Source organism: Mustela putorius, unplaced genomic scaffold (genome assembly GCF_011764305.1).
Source record: "Mustela putorius furo isolate JIRA1106 unplaced genomic scaffold, ASM1176430v1.1 tig00003869_pilon_pilon_pilon, whole genome shotgun sequence".
Taxonomy (NCBI): Eukaryota; Metazoa; Chordata; class Mammalia; order Carnivora; family Mustelidae; genus Mustela; species Mustela putorius.
In genome coordinates, this window is record NW_025422021.1 from 2,360,634 (window position 1) to 2,387,439 (window position 26,806).

Genomic DNA, 26,806 nt, shown 5'->3' on the forward strand with positions numbered 1-26,806 from the left:
GAAGGACCGGGGGTGTCTGAGTGTCACAGAGCTCGCAGGTAATAGAGTGGGGAAACCGGCTACAGCGACAAAGCCTAGGAGTGAGCTCTCAGCTCAGGGTTACCTTGAACTGGTCATGGGCTGGGTGAGCCCAGAGCACGGCTGGAGGCCATGGAGATGGAAGCCATTGGGCACTTTTCTCCAAGTGTGATGGATTGAGTGCTTTCCTCCAAGCGCAACCAGAGGCCAGGGAGACAGGGGCAGTTGGGCGCTTTTCTCTAAGGGCGCACTGAGGAGCAGGACCCCGAGTTCTTGGTTTTCTCAGATTTTCTCAGAGAAAATCCTGAAAGTAGCCCAGGAAAAGAAGTATGTAACATACAAGGGTAAAAACATTAGATTGGGAGCAGACCTATCCACAGAGACCTGGCAGGCCAGAAAGAACTGGCATGATATATTCAGAGCACTAAATGAGAAAAACATGCAGCCAAGAATACTATATCCAGCTAAGCTATCCTTGAAAATAGAAGGAGAGATTAAAAGCTTCCAGGACAAACAAAAACTGAAAGAATTTGCAAACACCAAACCAGCTCTTCAGGAAATATTGAAAGGGGTCCTCTAAGCAAAGAGAGACCCTAAAAGTAGTAGATCAGAAAGAAACAGAGACAATATATAGTAACAGTCACCTTACAAGCAATACAATGGCACTAAATTCGTCTCTCAATAGTTACCCTGAATGTTAATGGGCTAAATGCCCCAATCAAAAGACACAGGTTATCAGAATGGATAAAAAAACAAAACCCATCAATATGCTGCCTATAAGAAACTCATTTTAGACCCGAAGACACCTCCAGATTTAAAGTGAGGGGATGGAAAAGAATTTACCATCCTAATGGATATCAGAAGAAAGCTGGGGTGGCAATCTTTATATCAGATCAATTAGATTTTAAGCCAAAGACTATAATAAGAGATGAGGAAGGACACTATATCATACTCAAAAGGTCTGTCCAACAAGAAGGCCTAACAATTTTAAATATCTATGCCCTTAACATGGGAGCAGCAGACTATATAAACCAATTAATAACAAAATCAAAGAAGTACATTGACAATAACACAATAATTGTAGGGGACTTCAACACTCCCCTCACTGAAATGGACAGATCATCTAAGCAAAAGATCAACAAGGAAATAAAGGCCTTAAATGACACACTGGACCAGATGGACATCACAGATATATTCAGAAAATTCCATACCAAAGCAACAGAATACACATTCTTCTCTAGTGCACATGGAACATTCTCCAGAATAGACCACATCCTGGGTCATAAATAAGGTCTCAACAGGTATCAAAGATTGGGATCATTCCCTGCATATTTTCAGACTACAATGCTCTGAAGCTAGAACTCAATCACAAGAGGAAATTTGGAAAGAACCCAAATACATGGAGACTAAACAACATCCTTCTAAAGAATGAATAGGTCAATCAGGAAATTAAAGAAGAATTGAAAAAATTCATGGAAACAAATGAAAATGAAAACACAACTGTTCAAAATCTGTGGGACACAAGAAATGCCGTTCCTGAGAGGAAAATATATAGCAGTACAAGCCTTTCTCAAGAAACAAAAAAGGTCTCAAATATACAACCTAACCCTACTCCTAAAGGAGCTGAAGAAAGAACAACAAAGAAAGCCTAAACCCAGCAGGAGAAGAGAAATCATAAGGATCAGAGCAGAAATCAATGAAATAGAAACCAAAAAAACAATAGAACAAATAAAACTAGGAGCTGGTTCTTTGAAAAAATTAATAAGAGTGACAAAACCCTGGCCAGACTTATCAAAAAGAAAAGAGAAGGGCCCCAAATAAATAAAATCATGAATGAAAGAGGAGAGATCACAACCAACACCAAAAAAATACAAACAATTATAAGAACATACTATGAGCAACTCTATGCCAACAAACTTGACAACCTGGAAGAAATGGATACATTTCTAGAGACATATAAACTACCACAACTGAACCAGGAAGAAATAGAAAACCTGAACAGACCCATAAACAGGAAGGAGATTGAAATAGTCATCAAAAATCTCCAAACAAACAAAAGTCCAGGGCCAGATGGCTTCCCAGAGGAATTCTACCAAACATTTAAAGAAGAATTAATACCTATTCTCCTGAAACTGTTCCAAAAAATAGAAATGGAAGGAAAACTTCCAAACTCATTTTATGAGGCAAGCATCACCTTGATCCCAAAACCAGACAAGGATCCCATCAAAAAAGAGAATTACAGGCCAATATCCTTGATTAATACAGATGAAAAAATTCCCACCAAAATACTAGCCAATAGGATCCAACAGTACATTAAAATGATTATTCACCACAACCAAGTGGGATTTATTCCAGGGCTGCAAGGTTGGTTCAACATCTGCAAATCAATCAATGTGATACAATACATTAATAAAAGAAAGAATAAGAACCATATGATACTCTCAATAGATGCTGAAAAAGCATTTGACAAAGTAGAGCATCCCTTCCTGATCAAAACTCTTCAAAGTGTAGGGATAGAGGGCGCATACCTCAATATTATCAAAGCCATCTATGAGAAATCCACCACAAATATCATTCTCAATGGAGAAAAACTGAAAGCTTTTCCGCTAAGATCAGGAAACACGGCAAGGATGTCCGTTATCACCACTGCTGTTCAACATAGTACTAGAAGTCCTAGCCTCAGCAAACAGACAAGAAAAAGAAATTAAAGGCATCCAAATCAGCAAAGAAGAAGTCAAACTTCACTCTTCGCAGATGATATGATACTATATGTGGAAAACCCAAAGACTCCACTCCAAAACTGCTAGAACTTGTACAGGAATTCAGTAAAATGTCATGATATAAAGTCAATGCACAGAAATCAATTGCATTTCATTACACTAACAACAAGACAGAAGAAAGAGAAATTAAGGAGTTAATCCCATTTACAATTGTACCCCAAACCAAAATATACCTAGGAATAAACCTAACCAAAGAGGCAAAGAATCTATACTCAGAAAACTATAAAGTACTCATGAAAGAAATTGAGGAAGACACAAAAAAATGAAAAAATGCTCCATGCTCATGGATTGGAAGAAGAAATACTGTGAAAATGTCTATTCTACCTAAAGCAATTACACATTAATGCAATCCCTATCAAAATCCCATCCATTTTTTTCAAAGAAATAGAACAAACAATCCTAAAATTTATATGGAACCAGAAAAGACCTCAAATAGCCAAAGGAATATTGAAAAAGAAAGCCAACGTTGGTGGCATCACAATTCTGGACTTCAAGCTCTATTACAAAGCTGTCATCATCAAGACAGGATGGTACTGGAACAAAACCAGACACATAGATCAATGGAACAGAATAGAGAGCCCAGAAATAAACCCTCAACTCTATGGTCAACTAATCTTCAACAAAGCAGGAAAAAATGTCCAGTGGAAAAAAGACAGTCTCTTCAACAAATGGTGTTGGGAAAATTGGACAGCCCCATGCAGAAAAATGAAATTGGACTATTTCCTTACCACACACACAAAAATAGACTCAAAATGGATGAAGGACATCAATGTGAGAAAGGAATCCATCAAAATCCTTGAGGAGAACAAAGGCAGCAATCTCTTTGACCTCAACCGCAGCAACTTCTTCCTAGGAACATCGCCAAAGGCAAGGGAAGCAAGGGCAAAAATGAACTATTGGGATTTCATCAAGATCAAAAGCTTTTGTACAGCAAAGGAAATAGTTAACAAAACCAAAAGACAACTGACAGAATGGGAGAAGATATTTGCAAATGACATATCAGATAAAGGGCTGGTATCCAAAATCTATAAAGAACTTAGCAAACTCAACACCCAAAGAACAAATAATCCAATCAAGAAATGGGCAGAGGACATGAACAGACATTTCTGCAAAGAAGACATCCAGCTGGCCAACAGACACATGAAAAAATGCTCCACATCACTCAGCATCAGGGAAATACAAATCAAAACCACAGTGAGATACCACCTCACACCAGTCAGAATGGCTAAAATTAACAAGTCAAGAAATGACAGATGCTGGCGAGGATGCAGAGAGAGGGGAACCCTCCTACACTGTTGGTGGGAATGCAAGCTGGTGCAACCACTCTGGAAAACAGTGTGGAGGTTCCTCAAAAAACTGAAAATAGAGCTACCTTATGACCCAGTGATTGCACTACTGGGTATATATCCTAAAGATACAAATGTGGTGCTCCAAAGGGGCACGTGCACCTGAATGTTTATAACAGCAATATCCACAATAGCCAAACTATGGAAAGAACCTAGATGTCCATCAACAGATGATTGGATAAAGAAGAAGTGGTATATATACACAATGGAATACTATGCAGCCATCAAAAGAAATGAAATCTTGCCATTTGTGATGATGTGGATGGAACTAGAGGGTATTCTTAGCGAAATAAGTCAAGCAGACAAAGATAACTATCATATGATCTCCCTGATATGAGGAAGTGGAGAGGCAATGTGGGAGGCTTTGGGGGTAGGAAAAGAAAAAATGAAAGAAGATGTGATTGGGAGGGAGACAAACCATAAAAGACTCAATCTCAAAAAACAGACTGAGGCTTTCTGGGGGAATGGGGACAGGAGATGGTGGTGGGTATATGGACATTGGGGAGGGTATGTACTATGATGAGTGCTGTGAAATGTGTAAACCTGGCAATTCACCGTCCTGTATTCCTGGGGATAAAAAGTCAATGCACAGAAATATGTTATATGTTTATAAAATACTTTATATGTTTATTTAAAAAAATAAATAAATTTTCTTTAAAAGTGTATGAGAATAAAAAAAGATAAGAATAAAAAATTTTAAGAGAATACAGCCTTGATTTAGGGGAAGAGCTTCTTAGTAGTAAACTAAGGGGTGTCAAACAGTGTAATGGGATTTCATCATAGGTAATGGGTTACCTAGAGAAGAAGTGAACTTCAATGTAATGCATTGTGCAGTTGGTAGAAGGCGGCCCTCATCAGGGAATCACAAATTCAAATGCTAACAGGGAGCTGGCTAGGTATTGAACAGGAGCTGTTAAAGCCTACTAGGAGAAAAAATAAAGAGCAGAAGGAGCAGTGGAGCTGTGGAAAACTGGAAAAGCCACCTGCCACTGAGTTCTGGGAACTGTTGCCTTGTGAGACTGCAGATGGAAAGGAGAACTTCCAGTGTTTCAAGAGAAGCTGGAAATCTGGCTTTTTACATGAAATCTCCCAATAACTAAAATGCCTTTACTAATCTGCTTATTATTTTCGAATACTAGGAGGTGTAAAGCTGTGTACTTCAAATAAAATTTTCCCAGCTGTTTTAAGTACTTTCAGTGACTCATAAAAATGCTTTCTATCATTGCATCCTACATTTTGATTTCTAAAACCTCTTAGATTGATATCTATCGTGGATTGCTAGTTTCATGAAAACATCTTAAGAGTAAATATCTCATTTGCTGCAATATGTATTGATATTAAGGGAACACTTGGACCAACATCTTTCTGTTAATCTCTGTATATGATGGCCAACTTTTGGGGGGGAGTCATTTATGAAAACTCCAACTTTCTTGCAGAATATATTGCCTTTACCACATATTCAGACAGATAATGATATATGCTTCATTGTTCAAATTTACTTCATAAAGGTATGTTTTTCTTCTGACATGACTGAAACTGTCAGAGAAAGTGTCAAACCTTAACACCTCCTTTTTATGTCCGCAGTATTATTTACCATAGTTGGATCGCAAGAGTAAGTGCTCAAAAATGGTTAGATCACAAGGATTTACTTACTACCAGACCCTGTGTCAAATAATATAACTGAAGATATTCCTGGCCAAAAAGGGAAAAGTTGGGCTAGAAGATTTATTCAGTCCTGTCCTCTAAGGACTTACCTTAGCTCTACCACAACATCCTAGCCTGTCAGTGGGCCTTTCCCCTTTGAGTTTCCAGCACCATTAATATTTCCCCAGGAGTCTTCAGCAATTCTCCAAAAGGCAGTGATTGAAGTTATCCAGTCACTGTTTTGAATTTCAAAATAAAATAAAAAACCAGACACACTTTCTCCATGTTCCTGGCATCTTATATAACTGTGGCCTTGGGAAGGATTTGCACTGTAGGGGAGCTTAGATTGGCTTTATCAACAAATATAGGAGGTAAATGGCTCAGGCTCATTCCTTTCTTTCAATTTGAAGTAGATATTATGGTATCAGTTAGGGTCTACAATGTCCAAGGTAGGGCCTTATAGCAAAAGAGGGGTCTCTACAAATCAGCAGAGTAACTGAAAACACAGCAGGTGGCATATGATAATATAGAAAAGTAATAATCCCCTCACTTACAGGTCTTCACCTCATCAGACTGAGATTTTAAGGTGTGAAAATAATCTTATATTCGAAGAACATAAAATTACCAGAATGTAGACAATTTTATACTAGGGAGAAAAACCACACACACACACACACACACACAGGGTTCTTTTTCCCACCAAATATAATGAAAAAAATTTAAAGAACCACCCATAAGGCCTTTGACAATCAAACAGGTAAAGGTCAGTGTAACTGGTATTTAAATCTTCATCAGAAACTACTTTCAAGAATGTTTAGTTCCATACAAAGAGTCTGACAACCAAAACCCAGTTTCAGAAATGCCCATATGCCAAGAGTAAACAGGTGTTAAGCTGTTGATGGGCATCATGCCCTGGGCAAAGGTCCTCACTTACTAAGACAACACGGTTTTCACTTCACTGTTTCCTGAATGGGTTGAGTCATTCTGCCTTCCATTCCAGGAAACTTTATTTCCTTTAACATATTTCTTGCCTCCATCAAATTTCTCCACATGTTGTGCATTCTTTTTCCTGTTTGCTCCAAATATGACACATCTCTTTCTTTTTTATCTACTAATGTGGTAACTGTTATTTGTGCTTCATGAATGCATATATATATATATATAGAGAGAGAGAGAGAGAGAGAAAGGAAAGAAAAGCTTAAAAAAAAATCCATGTCCTACTGGGTATTTCAGGTTCAAAAATCAGTTCTGAGGATACAAGCTGCATTGGGAATGGCTGACCAGAATTGTGGGCATGACAGTATGTAAACTTCAATACTAGAACAGTCTTCTCAGATCCTGAAATGCCACAGAGCAGTACAAAGAGAGACGTGCTCTCTGCTATTTCATGTCACCTTTAGTCCTAAAAAAATAGATACCAAACAATAGACAATTTCTCTCAAAGTGCAGTTCCTTTGCTGACTTTGAGTGTTAGATCTAAGTCTAGTGAAAACAGTAACAACAGTATTACTTGAACTTTTTTTTTTCCCCAATCTACAGCCAAAAGGAAGGCAATTTCTTATTTACCGGATTATTGGACCAGCCTTTAACTGGTGACTGACTTCTGCCCTTGCTTCCCCCACCCCTCCAGTTTATTCTCCAAGAGAAGCCAGAGTGAGCCTTTAAAACACATCAGATGGTGAACCTCATCTACTCAGAACTGCAATGGCTCTACCTTTCAATTGGGATTAAAGCCCAAGTGTTACCCCATCTCCTCACAAACTCATCTCCCTCGCTGTGCTGACCTCATCCATACCCTCTCCCGCCCTTCACTCTACTCCAGCCACAACTCTTTGCGGTCCTTTGAATACACTCAGCACGCTCTGGCAGGAAGGTGTCTGCCCTTGCTGATCCCTCTGCCAGGGCCACTTTCCCATAGACATCACTGCCTTCAAGATTACACTCAAATATCAACGTCTCAAAAAGACCTGCCACCACCACCCTATAAGAGACGAAAATCCTTTCTCTCCTATACCTCCAACTCCTCTCGTCTGGGTCTTTCACGTGTCCGTATTATGTATTGTTTTTTGTGTACTCTCTGCTTATGATGTTAGCCTATGAAGGCAGGAATATTTGTTTTACTCACCCATTTAACTCAACTACCTAAAACAGTGCCTGGCATGTGCACAGTAGACAATTAAATTTGTTGAATAAATTAAGTAATGGTAAATTGGTTTATTCTTTTCTTTGAAAATAAAAAAGGTATTATTGTGAAAAGAAAAAAAAAGTATTGTCAACAAAGTAACTGTAATTCATAACTGCTGAATAATCAAAAACTGTTTATTTTCAGACGCCTGACTGGCTCAGTCATTTAAGTGTCTGCCTTTGGCTCAGGTCATGATCCCAAGGTCCTGGATCTCGTCCCACACTGGGTTCCCTGATTAGTGGGAGCCCACTTCTCCCTCTGCCTGCCACTCCCCCCTGCTTGTGTGCACGTGTACGCACTCTCGCTTTCTGTCAAATAAACAAAATCTTTTTTTAAAAAAAGTTTATTTTCTGAATTCAAACTCATAGACCTCTATTTGGTTTTTTCCCCCCAAAGAGCCATGGAAGACCTTCAACACCCCTATAGCATAACGGTAACATGAACAGTTCCAATTGAATCTAAGTTAGCAAGTGAACTGAAAATTTCAAGAGCATTTTTAAATTGTCTTCATTTGGAAAACAGGCCCATCTTTTGTCTCACACTAGATGCCCACCCTCAGCTACAAAAACACAGAAATATTCTAGAATCCTGACTCAAGCATCAAAATTTTCTCCTGGTATTTGGTGCATTAGGTTAGTTCATCAAACCCTTGTGGATCTTGAGCTTTTCCTGACAATTTTCTCTGGCTAGTCTGGGACCTGGGCCCATGTCCCTGACTCATGCCTTCTGGTCCCCTAGTAATGCTTTTTATACCTTGCTTCCTAATGTCCATATTCTCTGGGTCTTTTGATTGTGCACACCCATGCCTTCAATTTGGTCCCTGAGCCTTGGCTGATTTCCCAAATAGTCATCTATGTGATGGAAACAGAGATGTGTCACCTAGATCCCCCTTCTCAAAAATACCTGTAGACCAGCTGTGGCAAATATGGTTAGCAGACTAAATGCCAGTTCCATCAGCTCCCAGCTTCAAATGGCCATCTGCCCCATAGTCACACCTTTCCTTGAGCCAGTATGCCCAATGATGGGCATTCTTAGGAGCCATTCTTGCTCTGGAGTTCCCTGCACATTGGCCAAGACTGTGCCTCCCAGTCCAGATTCTCTCTGTGCCCAACCCTGCTTCCACCTCTTTCATTCACAGCTGTTCATCTCTAGGAAACATCTTTTATCGCCAAATACCATCGCACAAACTGCTTCTGGAGAACCCAACTGGCAATAACTTCAAAAACTTCTAACTAATAGAAAGGTCAAAATTAACAAACTTGGAGAAGTAAAAAGTGAAACAGACTACATGTGAGAAACTCTCAGGGAGCAACACAGGATGACATAAGAACCTTATCTACTACGGAAGCAATGCTAATAATGCTAACGCATCCTCACTGTGCTATGTTTTTAACATCAGCTTATAACGTAAGAAGGCTACTTTGCTTTCTTGAAACTTTGAGCCAAAACTCTCTTCTAACTCATGCTCTGGAAAATTCTCCTTTAAGATGATGACTCTTTTGTGAGATGGATAGGTAAATCAATCAATCAATAAGTCAAACAATCATATCAATTCTGAGATAATCAGAACATAGCTTAGGTTCCAAATGAGGACTTAGGAGAACTGAACTTACTATATCATAGAATTCATAAGAATTTCATCCTGACAATTACATATTAACAACAATCACTTTTCAGAAAATTATGTATCTTTCAGTTTAAAAAAAATTAGGATAGAATGGATCTTTTTTTTACCTCAAGATGCAGTGAATTTACTGTTAATATTTCTGCTGCTGGTTGGTACCATCTTGTATTGGCTGGAATCATTCATCCTTACTTTATTGTGATATTTCCCTTATATTATTCTTTGATCCAATGCACCTATTGTCTAGGAAAGACCTTAGCTAGATCGGAAACCATGCAAAGGAACTGTCTTGTCTTTGCCTGAGGGTGAGTACAGTTAGTATTTTCCAAACTCCCTCTAGTCACCACGCGATCCTTTTGAGTGGCTGATTTCTGTGCCAAGTCCATTCGCCTTGGCCCCTTATGAGTGGTTCTGAATTCCAAAGGCTGCTTGTTTGAAAATTCATGAGCTTCTCAATGATGCGGTTCCTTTTTTGGCTGCCCCACTGCTCAGTTCATACAACAAGCTGCTTAGGGATGGATAATTTTTCCATTTAGCTGCCAAAACCTACAGGGGGGTTGGTATTTTACTGCTATTGTGGAATTTTCAGAAGTTTGGAAAACAGAGGATTTTATTTTTTGTTTTGTTTTGATATAGGACATTTTGACAATGGCTTTGGCAGTGATACAAAAATCTCCATGCTTGTAAACCCAGAATAACATTTTCAGCCATCTGGCTTGCATGTAGCACCCTCTGAGTGGGATAGATATAAAAACAGTTAGCAATTAAAAGGTTTAAAATGGCTTTCCCATTAGTTTCTGAACTAAACTATCCCATGATAAAGATATAATAGGCAATGAAGGGGTTGCTGACTCTTTGTCAGCACACTGATGAAAATTGTCTGACACTTCCATTATTTCTTAATTTCTCAAACTCCCTTCACTATCACCACAACTGCTCATTGATTTCTGGACTCAAATTTTTCTTTTGTCCTCAATATAACCTCCCCAATCATAACACACTACACAATCCATTAAAAGATTCACTGTATGCCCAGTTATGCTGATTATTCTTCCTTCTGAATATGACTGAGGCTTCATACTGAAAGAGGGAAACTCTTAGCACAGTATCATGTGAATCACTATCTTTAAATTTTAAACTTGAAGGCCTAACCTTTATAGGATAAACATTAGATATTTTATCAGGACAGTATTAAACAAACACAGGAGAAAGTTTTGATTTTTGCAAGTGAAAAGACATAGTTCTTTTAAATCAGGAATTATGCCTTTTGAACTCTCTAAAACTATTCAAAGATATTGATTATAATAATTTCTACATATATAAATAGTACTACCAATGTGGAATCTTACCATTTCTAGGAAAATAATAAGAGACCAAAGTTATCCAATACTCTAAAAACAAATTTTGAGAAGTTGTGCTGAAATGAAACAGTAAGATGAAGTAGAGTTTGGGAAGAGGTATCTACTCCCCCCCCTATCCAGCTTGTTCCTTAGAATCCTCTCCTGCCTGTCCAAGAGACATGATGTGCTAGGAACCTGAAGAAGAGGCTTTGTGCTGTCACTTATTTTGCACATTTTACGGAGCGCAACATATTTTTATCCAAGGCTTTCAGAGATTTCTCACTTCGTTGTCAAGTTCAGAAAACCCAGAGCTGGAAGAGATCAGACAGGAATTTTCCCAAACAAATTAGCATGTTGAAGGAGGTGGATGTAAATGGCAGCATGAGTTCCCCCTGCTTGAGCACGCTTTGCAGCACAGCTAAGACCTTAACAAGTAATGGCCTCATGCACTGGGGCTAGTGATTTACGAAGTGGCTTCCTGATTTAATAGAGTGCTAGAAAGGATTGTTGTTATACCAACTAAAAGAATCATAAAATGGTAATGAATGTTATGAAACTTCATGAATATTTCATCTGAAGATAGGCTGTCAGATTTATCTTAAGGTGAAAGAGCACACAGGGCATAAATCAGGCCCAAGGTGGAGTTGCTTGAAGTTCATAGTTGGTGAGAGCTGTTTACATGTTAGGCAAGGCTATCTGTGGGTGTTTATTACTTTAGTCATGTCAGACTCCAGTTAACTTAAGATAAAGAAAAAACTTCAGTTTTAAAATAAATCACTTTGAAAAGGATCAACAAAGATTTCTAGGAAGCATTAAAGGTATTTTTTTGAACCCTAATTGGTTTTACTGCAATTTTCTCATTGAATGTATTAAGTATTCAAAACTATAATCAATATTAAATAAAAAGGTATCACAAGGCTATTGAATTGGTACAATAATATGGAATAATGAGCATAAACTCATTCTTTAGCTGTGAACTACACATATAAGCATCATTTTTATTAAATCTTTAATATATCATCAGTTTTAAGGCAATTTCCCAGTTGGAAATATTTATAGTTAGTTTCAAATTCACTACTTATTTTGTTAGGTATATTTTATTTCTTCCAACAGAACCCCCAAAAATTACGCTTCCCCAGTCTCCACTGAAAACACAGAAGTGACATTTAGTTCAGTGATTATGAAATTTAGTTCTAGCTCTATAGCTAGCCGAGAGCAATCCCCTTAATTCTTTTAAATTAGGTTTTTATCCTTTCCTATATTTTTCAAAGTTTAACAAATGTTATTTAAATATAAAAATAACCTTTATGACTTTTGAAAAATTTACCTGGCAGGGGCAATGGAAACCTAACAGGTCGTTTATTCATTTGATCAGTCACTCAGCACACTTTTGAATGCTTACTATGTGCCATGAACCTTGCTAGGTGAATTGGGTGAAATGATGGATGAATTAAAGTCCCCACCAGTAGAATGTCTTGCTTCAAGAGAGGTACCCATAAGTAAATAAGCAATTATAAAAAGTGTGATGTCTGATATAATTGCGGCTGTTATGAGAGTACATGGAAGGAGCACATTCCCTCGGGTTTAGAGAACAAAGATGGCACTTGGAGAAAAAATTATCTAAGGTCAGACCTACCTGGATGAATGCAATCAGAATAAAGTAAGGTGTAGACCAGGGTAAAAGAAAAACACACAATCTATTAGAGGAGGTAATGAAAACTTATTATGGTTGAAGTGCACTGATTGTATACTTTTGGGGGAGAGGATGAGAAGATGGGAAAGAAGGGCATAGTCCATGCCTATATACCCTGCAAGACATTTGACATCCACCTCAGGGCAAAGGACTTCACCAAAGGGGTTTCAGCAGTGTAGTGATATCATTAGATTCTCATTTCATCTTGTTTACAGTTACATATCTTGTTTAGTCTTGAATAAGATTTTATACCTCTACTTTTCATATTAAAATGAAAATCAAGAATTTTATCAGATGTTTAAGTCCGTGAAAGATGGGTTTTGAAAGTAATTTTATAAAGAGAGCGGAGGGAAGAATAAAATTATTTATGTAAAAAAATGTTGAACATCTGCCATGCTCTTGAGTGGTGTAAAAGAGGGTCACCAAATAAATACACCTCTCTAAAAATAAAGTCAGAATGGGTTAGTTACCCTGAAGAATTTCCTGATAAGAAAGTAGTTCCAAAGTTAGATCATGAGATCTTTTTATGAAGATCTTAAAAATAAAAATTATCCCTCATTCTTAAGAGGAAAAGGTAGCTTAAATATTCTAAAGAAATCATTCCTCTAAGGAAGTTTATTTCTGCATTCCACATCCTCATCCTGCTCAATACCTAAAAAATATATATAGTATTAAAATAATAACTAATACTTATTAAAGAAAGACAATGTATTGATCTTTAAGTGTTTCACATATAGTAGCTTTTTAAAACTCCTGTTTTACATGTATTAGCTTATTTAATCCTCATTCAAAAACGTATATGGTAAATACTATTATTATGCCTTTTTAAGAGATGAAGGAATTAGGAACACAAAGTCAAATAATTTCCCAAGTCATATGGTCAGTAAGTTGCAGAGCTAGGATTCGAACCTAGGCAGTCACGCTCTTAACCACATTCAGTGTCCCAGAGTTCTCAGTCATGACATAATACTTAGCAACATAGTTTACAGTTTTGATAGTAATAATCAGGAGGGATATAAATGAAAATTACCATCGCAAGGAAAATAAAAACTGTTCCTGTCTACTCTTGAATATTGTTTTGTGTCTGTGCATGCGGGAGTTCATATTTAGAGAAAGAAGAAAATCCCATTTCATTTTCTGCAAGGCAAGCATACTTTTGCAGATTTGACACCTACAGCAGTATACTCGTACATTGATTATTGATGAATGAAGTTTGATTGCATTTTTACCTTGGTACTTATGTACAGTAAATGCATTGAATACATGATATCACATATAAGGGAATAAATAATTTTAAGAACTTTTCCTTCACAGAATATATCATGCTGAACTGTCACTCACATTGCCCTAAGCTGACTTATAATGTTATTACCTAATAGATGCCATACATCCTTCATTCAAAATGAAAATTGTGCTTTTAATTTCCAAAGAAAAACATCCTATGTGTTTAAGCTGATGTATAGGGCATAATACCAAAGCGTCCCCAACACAAAGAGTCATTTGTTCAATTTTCTGACCTGCTCCAGCCTAAAGAATAAGGAGACCGTAGGATGACAAAAGGTTTCCAGCAGAAACGGATTTACAGTCAGAATCAGTTTCCTATGTTTTCATTCATTTTGAATGAATACAAAGAATAATCTCTTGCTGCTAATACAAATGCAGCAAACTGAGCCATTAAATTGACAGTGTGATCTATCCCACTTCACACTGCTTTATAAGCAAAATGTATCATTCTCAGGAGCTTTCTCCTGGTTAAATAATTGTAAGAAATATATCTCTTGCCATTACTTTTATTGATAAAACACAGCATGTCATCTTAATTCATTCTTCCGCTGCTCTATTTTATCATCTTCTACGGAGTGATTGGGATTCTGATCACCCTGCGTTCGCTCTCAGATTGAAAGCCTCTATCTACTCATCTGTTATTCTTCACGAAGAAAAGCTCTGGTGTAACATCTGTTTTCTGACTGAATCTTCACGATGTCAGCAAGCAATAACCTTGGGGTTCCCTTAGAAATCCTCGAGGGTACCTGCTATGTCAGGGCTTGAAGCTAACAGAATTAATGGACAAAGTGTTGTTATTTGATTTTCATTTCTGAATTTGATTTGGGGTACACAAGCTTGGTGGATCAATGATAATGCTTAACTGATCTCTGAATCGAGTCATCACTTGAGGAAAGGTTTAGAAGGCTGGAAGCTTTAGCTGCATATCTCAAACTTCATTCTTTCCCTTTCCTCCACTGACATTCATCTAAGTTCACATCTTATTTAATTTCAGAATGCAGAGAACATTTGTGTTGTCTGAGTCAGGTATTTTTATGAAACTTCCCATTTCTTGTTTTTTTTTACAGAGGAGTTGAGGAGGAGAGGAAGAGAAGGAGGGGCAGAGAGAAAGAGAATCTTAAGCAGGTGTCATGTCAGCGCACAGCCCAATGCAGGGCTCCATCTCACCCCCCTGGAATCACGACCTGAGCCGAAATCACCAATTGGTTGCTTAACCGACTGAGTCACGTAGGCATCTTTGAAATTTTCCACTTCTAATAGCAACTGGAGGTATACAGTTCTAGTCTGAAACTGGCATCAGTTAGATTTTTTTTTTTTTTTTTGCATTTCCTCATGGAGTTTGCTGAAAATTTGTCCACTTAGTTCAAATTACTGAGAAATGTAATGAATTTAATTCAGAAGCAGATTTTAGTTCTGGCATAAGTCAAAAGAAATACATAGCCTGGAAAATTTGTAGATACTGATCATCTTTATAATTAGTCATAAACTATGCTAAAAACCAAACTGTATACTTTAAACCGATGTGTGTGTATTAACACACAAACACCCACACATACACACTCAGATGTATTCATGTATATATGTCACATTAATAGAATTATTTATCAGTTTTATTTTTTCTCAGCTTTACTCAAGTATAACTGACAAGCAAAGGTGTAAGATATCTCAAGTGTATATCATGATAATTTCATATGTATGTATATATATATATATATATATACACACACACACACACATTGTGAAAAGATTCTTCCCATCTAGCTAATTAATACACCCATCACCTCCCATATTTATTTATTTATTTATTTAGATGAGAACATTTAAGTTCTATTTATTTAGAAAATTACAATTATACAAAATAGAATATTAAAGTCAATATTAGAAGCATTGTGTCACCTACTGTTTCATTATCCATTAGTACAAAATCCACTCAAACTGAGCAATTTAAGCAACAACTTAATTTTTGCCAGTGTCTCAGCTGACTGGACTCAGCTGGGAAATTCTTCCTCTTCTTATGCCATAGGCTGGCATCACTTACTCAGCTGCAGTCAGCTGGAGACTGAGCTTGACTGTAAGGTCCCAGAAAGCTTTACTATGTTTGGCACTCTGGTGCCCTTCTATATGGCTATGCCACTTGGCTAGCTAGAACTTCCTCACAGCGTGGTAATCTCAGGAGAGTCAGATTTTTTTTTTTTAAGTATAGTTGACATAACATTACATTAGTTTCAGGTCTACAACATACTGATTAGTGTCTGTCACCCTGCAAATTTATTATGATATTTCTGACTATATTCCCTAGGCTGTACTTTTCATTCCTGTGACTATTTTACAACTGGAATTTTGTACCTCTTAATCCCCTTTACCTCTTTTGCCCAACACCCTATCCCTTTCTCTTCTGGCAACCACCAGTTCTCTGTACTTATGAGACTGTTTCTGTTTTTTTGTTTACTGTTCATTTTGGTTTTTTAGATTCCACATATAAGTAAAATCATACAGTATTAGTCTTTCTCTGACTGATTTATTTCATTTAGCTTAATATGGTCTAGGTCCATCCATGTAGTCACAAATGGGAATATTTAATTCACAATTTTATACACACACACACACACACACACACACAGCTCACATCTTTTTTATCCACTCATCTACCAACAGACACTTAGGTTGTTTTCATAAATTAGCTATTGTAAATAATGCTGCAACAAGCATGAGTGTACATATATCTTTTTAAATTACTATTTTCATTTTCTTTGGGTAAATATCCAGCAGTGGAATTACTAGATCATATACTATTTCTATTTTTAATTTTTTGAGGAACTGCCATACTGTTTTCCACAGTGCTGCACTAACTTACATTCCTACCAACAGTGCACAACTGTTCCTTTTCCGCACCTCCTTGCCAACACTTGTTATTCTTGTCTTTTTGATAATAGCCATTCAGACTAGTGTGAGGTGATATCTCATTGTGGTTTTGATTTGCATCTCCCTGTTGATTAGTGATACTGAACACCTTTTCTTGTGTCTATTGGAAATTTATATGTCATCTTTGGGAAAAAATGTCTATTTAGGTCCTTTGCCAATTTGTTAAAGTGGTGGTTTTTTATTTGTTTTTTGGTTTGAGTTGTATGAATTCTTTGTATATTTTGGATATTAATACCCTACTGGAAATATCACTGCAAACATCTTCTTCTATTCAACAGGCTGCTTTTTCATATTGTTGATGGTTTCCTTTGCTATGAAAACCTTTTTAGTTTGACATATTCTCAATAATATTTGCTTTTGTTTTCCTTGCCTGAAGAGACATATCTTTAAAAAAAAAAAAAGTTGTTAAAACTAATGTTTAAAAAATTACTATCCATTTTTTTTTAGTCTTATGGTCTTAGGTCTCATATTTAAGTTTTTAATTCATTTTGAGTTTATATTTGTGTATGGTATAAGAAAGTGGTCTAGTTTCATTTTTTTGCATTGAGCTGTCCAGTTTTTCCAGAACTATTTGTTGAAGAGACTGTCTTTTTCCTGTCATATGTTGTTTCTTTTGTCATAGATTAGTTTCCATATAAATGTGGGTTTCTTTCTTGGCTTTCTATCTTATTTCATTGATCCATGTGTTTATTTTTGTGCCAGTATCATACTGTTTTGATAACTATAGCTTTGTAGTATAGCTTGAAATTTGGGATTGTAATACTTCTACTCTTTTTAAGATTTATTTATTAGAGAGAGAAGGAGGAAGAGGGGAGAGAGAGAGAGAGAGAGAAGGCACAAGCGGGGAGGAGACAGAGGGAGAGAAAATCAGTAGACTCCCTACTGAATACAGAGGCTGACAGAGGGTTTATCCCATGACGCATGAGATCATGACCTATGCTGAAATTACCAGTGGGAGGCTCAACCGACTGAGCCACCCAGGTGCCCCATACTTCCAGCTTTATTCTTTCTCAAGACCGATTTGACTTTATATCATTTAGATGTAAAGTTAGATCATTTATTTGAGATTTATCTTTTTTCTTGGGTTGGCCTGTATAGGATAGTCAGAGTCTTGCACAACAGCTGGCTTCAAGAAGAATAAAGTAGAAATGCCAATCCCCTTCAGGGCTAGGCCTGGAATTAACAACACTTCAGCTTCATTCTATCGGGAAAAGCAAGTCATAAAGCAAGCCCAAATTCAAGAAGAAAGGACTGACTCTACCTCTTTATTGAAAGAACCACATGAATGAGGGGAAAGGAAGAAATTGGTGGCCATCTTTGAAGACTATCTGGCACACTTACTTAAATTTCAAAGGTCTGTCTTTTTAAAGTAGAACAGAGTACTTTTAGATTTCTTCACAATACTAGACAATATTAATTGGTTTTCCAAAATATTAATCTGTCTAAATCCCATGAAAACCCACATATTTAAAACTGCATGGATTAATCTGTTTGTAATGCTATCCTAGGCATTTACTAATTTTAACACTGAAATCAAACTTCATATTTTAACCGCATAGCCTTTTCCTCACTGTGGTTTCAATTCTTAACTAGCCCTTTCTTCATTAGTTTACTTTTCTGCCGGGGACATAATTTGAAATCAAACAGAAAATAAAAAGTGAAAACAAACTTACACTGTTTCTACCTGTACAACCCAGGAAATCTAGTCAAATCCAACCATCTATCCAGAATGTCAAGAGGAATCATGAAACCTGAGAGAAGTCTCTAAGCAGTGTTTCTCACCATCCATCTCATTCAAACAAAGTAGCTCCAGTTTTCAATTATCCACACCAATGTTTCCCCACATTGACAGGAGTAACCAAGAGGTGACTTTGCATTTAACAAGCACTTAATAAATATTAGTCACAAAATGTGTTTTACAAATATACCCAAAAAGTTATGCTTATTCTTGTGAAAACATCAATTGAGATCCCTACATATACCAGACATTAGAAATATAAAGGTAAATTACCTCCTTTTCAAAGATTCAGAGAGCTAAGAATTTAAGATACTTCATGAGGTTTCTAGTTGTCTTTTTAATCTTTACTTTAATCATGTGAAACAAAATGAACTGTCATTAAAGTTTCCATTTATCATGCTTCTAGTACCCTCAAGTGAGATTAAACTAAATAAAACTGCTGTATTGACATAAGGATATTTAACAATAAATGATTTCTAAAATAAAGACAGAATTTTGTGAGTTTTCTCATTTTCAGATCAGAGATTTGAGGGTCATAAACCTCACAGAAAAATCCTCTGTAGGTTACTACAGAGTAGGAAAATCAGTTCTATGATATGAGGAATACATGAAGAGTTTACTTTATTGATTAATTCAATACATAATTTGTTGAGCACCTACTATGTGCCAGCTTCATGCTGGGAATGTAATGGGAGCAAAAAGAAAGAAAGAAAAGAAAAGAGAGAGAGAGAGAGAAAGAAAGGGAGAAAATGCAATCTCTCCTTTCACAGAGCCTCCTGTGTGCCAGTAAATACAGACAGGCAAGCAGCTATAATATATAATAAATAATGAGTTATATTTTAAGAGCAAGTAATATGAAATCCCAGGGGATCATACTATAGGGTCCTCTAATCTAGGGCAAGGGATCAGGGACAGCCCCATTAGAAAAGAATGAGCATTAATTAGTCAAGTGTTTAAGTGTGGAGGGTGGAAAAGAATGTTCCAGACAGAGGGAATAGAATGTCTGCATAGGCCCAAAGTTAAAAGAATATGTTCTCTTCCTGGAAGTGAACATCCTTTGGTCTGGCTGGAGCACTAATGTGATGGGAAACTGTGGAATGAGTATGTAGTCAAAGCAGGAATGCTACTGCTTCCTCAGGAGCAGGAGAGGAGTTGTTATGGAAGTCCACTAACATCCTTAGTCTAAAGACTTAAGAATATACCATGTATGTTATTAGCTTTGAACAGCATATGTGTATGTATTTGAGCATATCACACAAACATACAAAAGAATGGGGAAGAAAATACATCAACATGTTAACCATGTTGGATGGTGGGATTAAGGACAAAAATTTTAATACGCAACTTTGTATCTTTTTGCATTTGCAAAATTTTTCATAATGCTATACATAAATTATAATATTTAGCAGAAAAACATCTTGTTTTAAATATAACATAACTTCTGAATATAATTAGAAATGATGTTCCTAAACCCTTTTGTAAATCCTGTTTCTTTTTTTTTTAATTTTTTTTAAAGATTTTATTTGTTTGATGGAAAGAGATACAGCAAGAGAGGGAACACAGCAGAGGAGTGGGAGAGGGAGAAGCAGGCTTCCCACTGAGCAGTGAGCGTGATGTGGGGCTCGATCCCAGGACCCCAGGATCATGACCTGAGCTGAAGGCAGACACTTAACGACTGAGCCACCCAGGCACCCCAATCCTCTATTTCTAAAGACACTTTCCATAATAGTGTTCTTCCTGTTTTTTTAATAATATATGTTTTACATTTGGAGGGTAATTCAGCTGAATTGAGTGACTAGCTTTAGAACTTGATCCTTTATAAGAACAAAAGCAATATTAAGAAACACAAAAAAGAAAAAAAGTAACATAAAAAAGTATGCATTTTAATCATGTTCCCTACTCACAGGTCATAATCCTTATGTTTGGTAAATATTTTATATATACATATATGATTTTATACACATATATGATTTGAATCTAACATCTTACATATTATTTTGACCACACTGTGAATACCCTGAACATTACTAAAATGTATCTCTTACACAAACCACATCTAAACTTTGGAGGACATAAATGGAAGTTAACATTTTTTCTAATTCTAGTAGGTTCTTCCCAGTTTTTTTTTTTTTTTTTCATTTGTCACACCACATAGTGTTTCCTCACTATTAAAAAATTCTGCTTCTCAAACCCAAACCCTGGAGCCCATCAGATGGTTTGGAATTTAAACCCAAAGTAGACAGGATACCAAACTTATGTTTAACTTTGTATGTGTGGGTGAGACAATAGAAGATGCACACAGAATGAATGCATTTGGTGACAACCGCAATGAAGACAAGAGTGATGCATGTCCTTGAAAATCAATACACATAAAAAGTGCTTTGTTCCCTTCTTTCCATTTCTCAGAGCTGAGTTTATGTTGTTCTGTAATTCCAGGCATGCCTGCCAACACCGAAAATGAATAATATAAGTCTTAGCTCACACACAGACCTTCAGAGGCCCCTGGCATATTCAGAACATCAAAATTCATAACTTAATTTGTTTACTTAACGAAACTCTCACTTGGTTATCAAATGTGAAGTGTCTTAGAGCTAAGATTTATAAAAAAAACTAACATGCCTGAATTATTAATTATCAGTTTACGGTTTAAGTCTTTACTTGGCAAAACAATTCACTTTTCGAAGATTGTTACAATAGGTCTTGGGCACAGCTAGAGCAAACATTTGTGTTTGTATTGAATCTGGCTATTTCCGCATATGCTCACTGTGACTTTAGGAACAGAGCCACAGGGAGAAAGTAAGGCCAGCAGTTATTCACATTGTGCTGATAACAGCAATTTGGGTTGGTAGGCTAGCTGTGTCAAAAGGAACACTAATATTAATATTTATAACTTGCCTTTCTCCTGCTTTAAATCTACTGTAGACATTGTCATATTTATCTTGAGGCTACTCTTGTGAGGAGCACAGGTACCAATTTATAATAAAAATGTAAGAAGGTTTCTATAATCCTCTTTGTGATGTCTGGTTCAAAGTTAGAAAAAAATATTATACGTATTTGAAGTCCCCCAAACTGATAACTCCCTGATTGAATAAAAAAAAAAAAAGTGTTCCAGTTCTACCTTTACTGTATAGTTGTCTACCAAATCAAAAGTGTGACTTACAGACTGAAGACAGGAAGACTGACCAAGTCTAAAAGAGATTGATAGGATTTGCAACAATGCTCCTCTGTCATTTTCTCTCACAATAGAACACTGTATTCCAGTTTTAATGTATAGAGGGAAAATAACAGAGCCGTGGTTCAAGGACCACATGGTAACAGGAGAGATCAAAGAAATCTGAGGGTTATGTGGTCTGTTTCCCAACCTCAAAGCAGACTATCACCCTAACTATGTTGCAAACAAGTACAAGCCATAAATGGTGGGACACACTAACATTAAGTGATGGATTCTAATGAATCCAAACCATGTGTTCAACAAATGTATCTTAATGCTTAAAATTCTAATTTTAGAATGTCACTTTTGTATTTCATTCTTAGAAATTAAAAAAAAAAAATACAAGCCTCTAAGATTTCCTTCTCTCTTCCCTTCCTCCTTCCTTCTTACCTCCCCCTTCCTTTTTTCCTTCCTTCCTGCCTTCCTTCCTTCCTGTTTGATTTTCTGAACTAAATAAACCTTGTTCTTTATAAAATCCTTGGGACAATTTCCCAAACAATCATATTTATGTTCAGTGCCCTGGCTTGTCCATTAAAATCTAAAATTAGCAGAAGAGGCACAAGATCTAGAGGAACTGAACACAGATACTTTCAGATTAAATGATGCAAGCATGATCTGGTCATAACAGTCACTTAAAATTGAGATATCTAGCTTCAAAATCATATTAGTGATACCAAGTAATGAATCAAAGAGAAATGTATAATGTACACATGAAGCATGAATTATAAAAATCACTCTCAAATTTTTGTGTGCCTTGGAATAACATAATGTACCTGTAAAAAGACCCATTTCCCTAGAGATGGAGCTCAGGAATCTGCATTTTAACTAGCACTAAAGTTAGTTCTGACCTGTGGGCTACACTTCAAGAAACATGGATTAAGTATATATATATTTTACTCCTAAGAAAAATCAATAATAAATCAGTCACTTAAAATAATCATTCCATAATGCCTTGTGCTCAGAACTTTGCAGATAATGGATGAGAAAACAAGGCAGACACACTCTCCTGCCTTCATCAAACTTATATCTTAACTATTGGATACAAACAAAATGAAGAAAATTATGGCTATATATAAGAAACCTAGTTAATTTTTATTATATCCTTCATTCCTGATTTGCCTCTTAATATCCTTTACACAATACAAACTTTGAAAAATGAGAATTTAGAAACAAAACTTCATGTATTTTTAAATTCATAGGCAGTGATAAATCTCTAGTGATGAAAGAAAATACAATGTTTCATTAGGGCTTCATTAAATATTATAATTTAGAGCTTGAGTTCTCCTTAGAAGTAGCAGACTAGGAAAGCCCAACGTCCTGAATCAGGCTGAACTGAGCTGTTACATTTGGTTTCAATGTTGACAGGTGTGCAGTCATGTGGTTTGGGTAAGGGCTTTCGTGAGCTTAGGTCAGCTCTGGTTTGGCCCCTAAAGAGTGACATCTAGGAAAAGAATACTGACAACTCAAGAATTCTGGTGGTTATCTAATCCATCTTGACCACTAGGAACTTTCAGATGAGCTGGGGGCACTACATTTTAAAAACTGGACAAAAATAATACTGAACAATGTAATAGAGTGAAAAAGAAAAAGTTCATTAGGATTTCTGCAAAAGCTGATTAGCGTGGCCTGGGAAAGGAGAAGGTTTCTTGTGATTAAAAGGTATAGAATGGGCATCAAAAGATAGAATTTAGTGGATAGAAGACTATCTACTAAGAACATAGAAAGACTACAAGCAGAAGAAGGAAAACAGTCTGAATACCACTAAAAATTTTGGAAAATCAAGAAACATAGAAAGAACCAACCCAGATAAGAACAAGCCCTGAAGTCCAGATCAACTGCAGCAATTACAAATTGATTTCAAGTTAAAATGAAGATTTAAATGGGGGCGCCTGGGTGGCTCAGTGGATTAAGCCGCTGCCTTCAGCTCAGGTCATGATCTCAGTGTCCTGGGATCGAGCCCCGCATCGGGCTCTTTGCTCAGCGGGAGCCTGCTTCTCTCTCTCTCTCTGCCTGACTCTCCACCTACTTGTGATTTCTCTCTCTGTCAAATAAATAAATAAATAAATCTTTTTAAAAAAAATGAAGATTTAAATAGATGTTGCCAGACTTCTTTTCAAAATTTATAGCTACTTTTACATTTTCATTATCACAATGAGTATGAGTACCCATGTTCCTAAAGACTCCTCTTCCCCTAATCTACCTTTGCAAAGAACTTTGATTGGGGTTTGTATTTATTTTTTAGTCTGAAGGGTATACAGTGATATTTCATTATTACTGTAACTCACACACTACTACGTTTGAGCACTATTTTATTTATCTTGTTTATCCATTTAGTTTTGTTCTTTTGTAAGTTGCCTCTTCCTATCTTTCTCACATTTTTCTATCGGTTTAATTTTTAAGTTAGCTCTGTCTGTCCTCTGCATTGCAAGAAGTATTTCCAAATCTATGAATTATCAGTTGACTTTCTAACTTATTTCTTTAACCATACATTTATCTAGTCAACTAATTCTCTTTCCGTTTTGATGGCTTAGTTTCAAATCTTGGTTTAAAAAGGCCTACCCTAACCCTTCAACATAGTCATCTCACATCTAGGAATCTTTTTCACAGAAATAAGAGTATATAAGGATTTAGGTACAGGATATTTCACACATCATTATATTGCAATTACATACTTTTCTCATTTAATCCTCACAATTATTCAGATAAAATGACTGAGACCTAAAGTAGTTATAGTATTCCCTAGATCATGGCCAATAAATGAAGAGCCAAGAGTCAAACCCAGGACTTATGCTTGTAAAGCTCTTGTTCTTTTCAATTGTAATAGCTATTGTCAGATAAATTTTTCAAATACAAAAAGGATGGGTAAAAATCGTGTCTTTTTTTTTCCCCAAGATAATCCTTTGAGTTGTGATTATGATATATTTTGCATAATTCTAGCATTGGATTTGTAATTCCTATCATTTTTCTTACACCACATAAGTCCTGGGAATATAAGCTCAGGATCATGAAGAAAAAACTATTATGGCGACCGGCAAACTTATGGCAAGTTGTCCCACATGTCTGTTTGGCTAATACAACATTCATTCTCTTATATGTGGCCCTGAGTGGGGAAGGAAATTTTTCTGTTCAAGGTGAGCTAATAAAGTTTTCCATACATTAGAGAGTGCATTTGTGCCTCCAAGTACAACTACTTATACATGAGAGAATTTTAATAGCAAGTAAGCATATCCAATCACCTCTGACAGAAAAAAAAATTATGTAACTATGACATCTTGCATACAAATTCAAATGTTTGATACCAAGGCACTTGTATTTCCATTTCCCATGTTTGAAGAAATGAATACAGTGTGTTCACAGATTCTTTTTACATTTTTAGAAAATAATATGGTTCACAAATCTATCCACATTTCTTAATTTTTATAAAAGGAATTTCTTTAAATAAAAGAGGCCTTTATTTTTACCTCAGAAGTTACCCAAGAAAGGCTTTAATCTCACTATAAACTATTAACACATGTTTGGGGGGATGTTATAAATATATGGTCCTGGGGTGCCTGGGTGGCTCAGTGGGTTAAGCCGCTGCCTTCGGCTCGGGTCATGATCTCAGGGTCCTGGGATCGAGTCCTGCGTAGGGCTCTCTGCTCGGCAGGGAGCCTGCTTCCCTCTCTCTCTCTGCCTGCCTCTCCGACTACTTGTGATTTCTCTCTGTCAAATAAATAAATAGGGGCGCCTGGGTGGCTCAGTGGGTTAAGCCGCTGCCTTCGGCTCGGGTCATGATCTCAGGGTACTGGGATCGAGTCCCGCATCGGGCTCTCTGCTCAGCAGGGAGCCTGCTTCCTTCTCTCTCTCTCTCTGCCTGCCTCTCAGTGTACTTGTAATTTCTCTCTGTCAAATAAATAAATAAAATCTTCAAAAAATAAATAAATAAATAAATAAATAAAATCTTTTAAAAATAAATAAATAATAAATAAATGAATATATGGTCCTAAGAGATAAGTGATAAGGGGAAATAGGGCAGATGTATAAATAATTATATGTGGACCTATCCTAAAAGAATCTGTAGCCTACAAACAAGGAAAACAAGAAACACACACACACATTCATTCACACTCTAAAGTAAAAGTGATGAATATGAAAAGATGAAGCAGGAAGTTATATGAAAAAGAGCTTAAAATCAACCAACATGGGGGTGCCTGGGTAGCTCAGTCAGTTAAGCATCTGACTCTTGATTTTGGCTCAGTTATGATCTGGGAGTTGTGAAATGAAGCCCCATGTCAGGCTCTGGGCTCAGTGGGGAGCCTGTTTAAAATTCTCTCCCTTTCTTTTTTTTCTTTCTTTCTTTTTTTTTTTTTTTTTTTTTTTTTTTTTGCCCTCTGCCACCCCCACATGTGCGTGTGCTCTCTCACTCTCTCTCTAAAACAAATAATTAAAAAGTTAAAAAGCAAAATAATAAAATAATAAAATCAACCAACAGTGGATGTGATTTTCAGCTCTGCTGAAGTGACTCTGGACAAATTACTTAAACCATTTGACTTAGTTTCCCTTTTTTTGCTATAAAATGGGCATAATGGTGCCTACCTTATATAATTATTATGGTGACTAAATAAAGTAATAAATGTAAATCATGTAACTCAGTGTCTAGGCCAAAGATCTGTTCTGTAGTGGTGACAATGATCACTATAAGAAAAGAACTAATGAGGTACCATCATAATTTCAGAGGAGGGAAAAATAATTTTAAGAAGTATTGTGGAAGTAAAATTAATAAAACTTGCTAGAGGCTAAAACTTATTTGAGTTAAAGGGAAGGGAAGCAGGGTTGATGAAAGTTCTGAAGACAGGTGGGTTAAAGGATGGTAGTACCATTAATAAAAATATAGATAAGGATGCAGGAAGCCAAGATTAACCAAGGATAAGAAACTGCTGCTTACAGAAAATGACATCATTATTCTTTAATTAGCTTACATTTAACCAGGTACCTTTCGGATGTTTAGAAATAAGAAAAACATGAAAGTCATTTTCCTATGG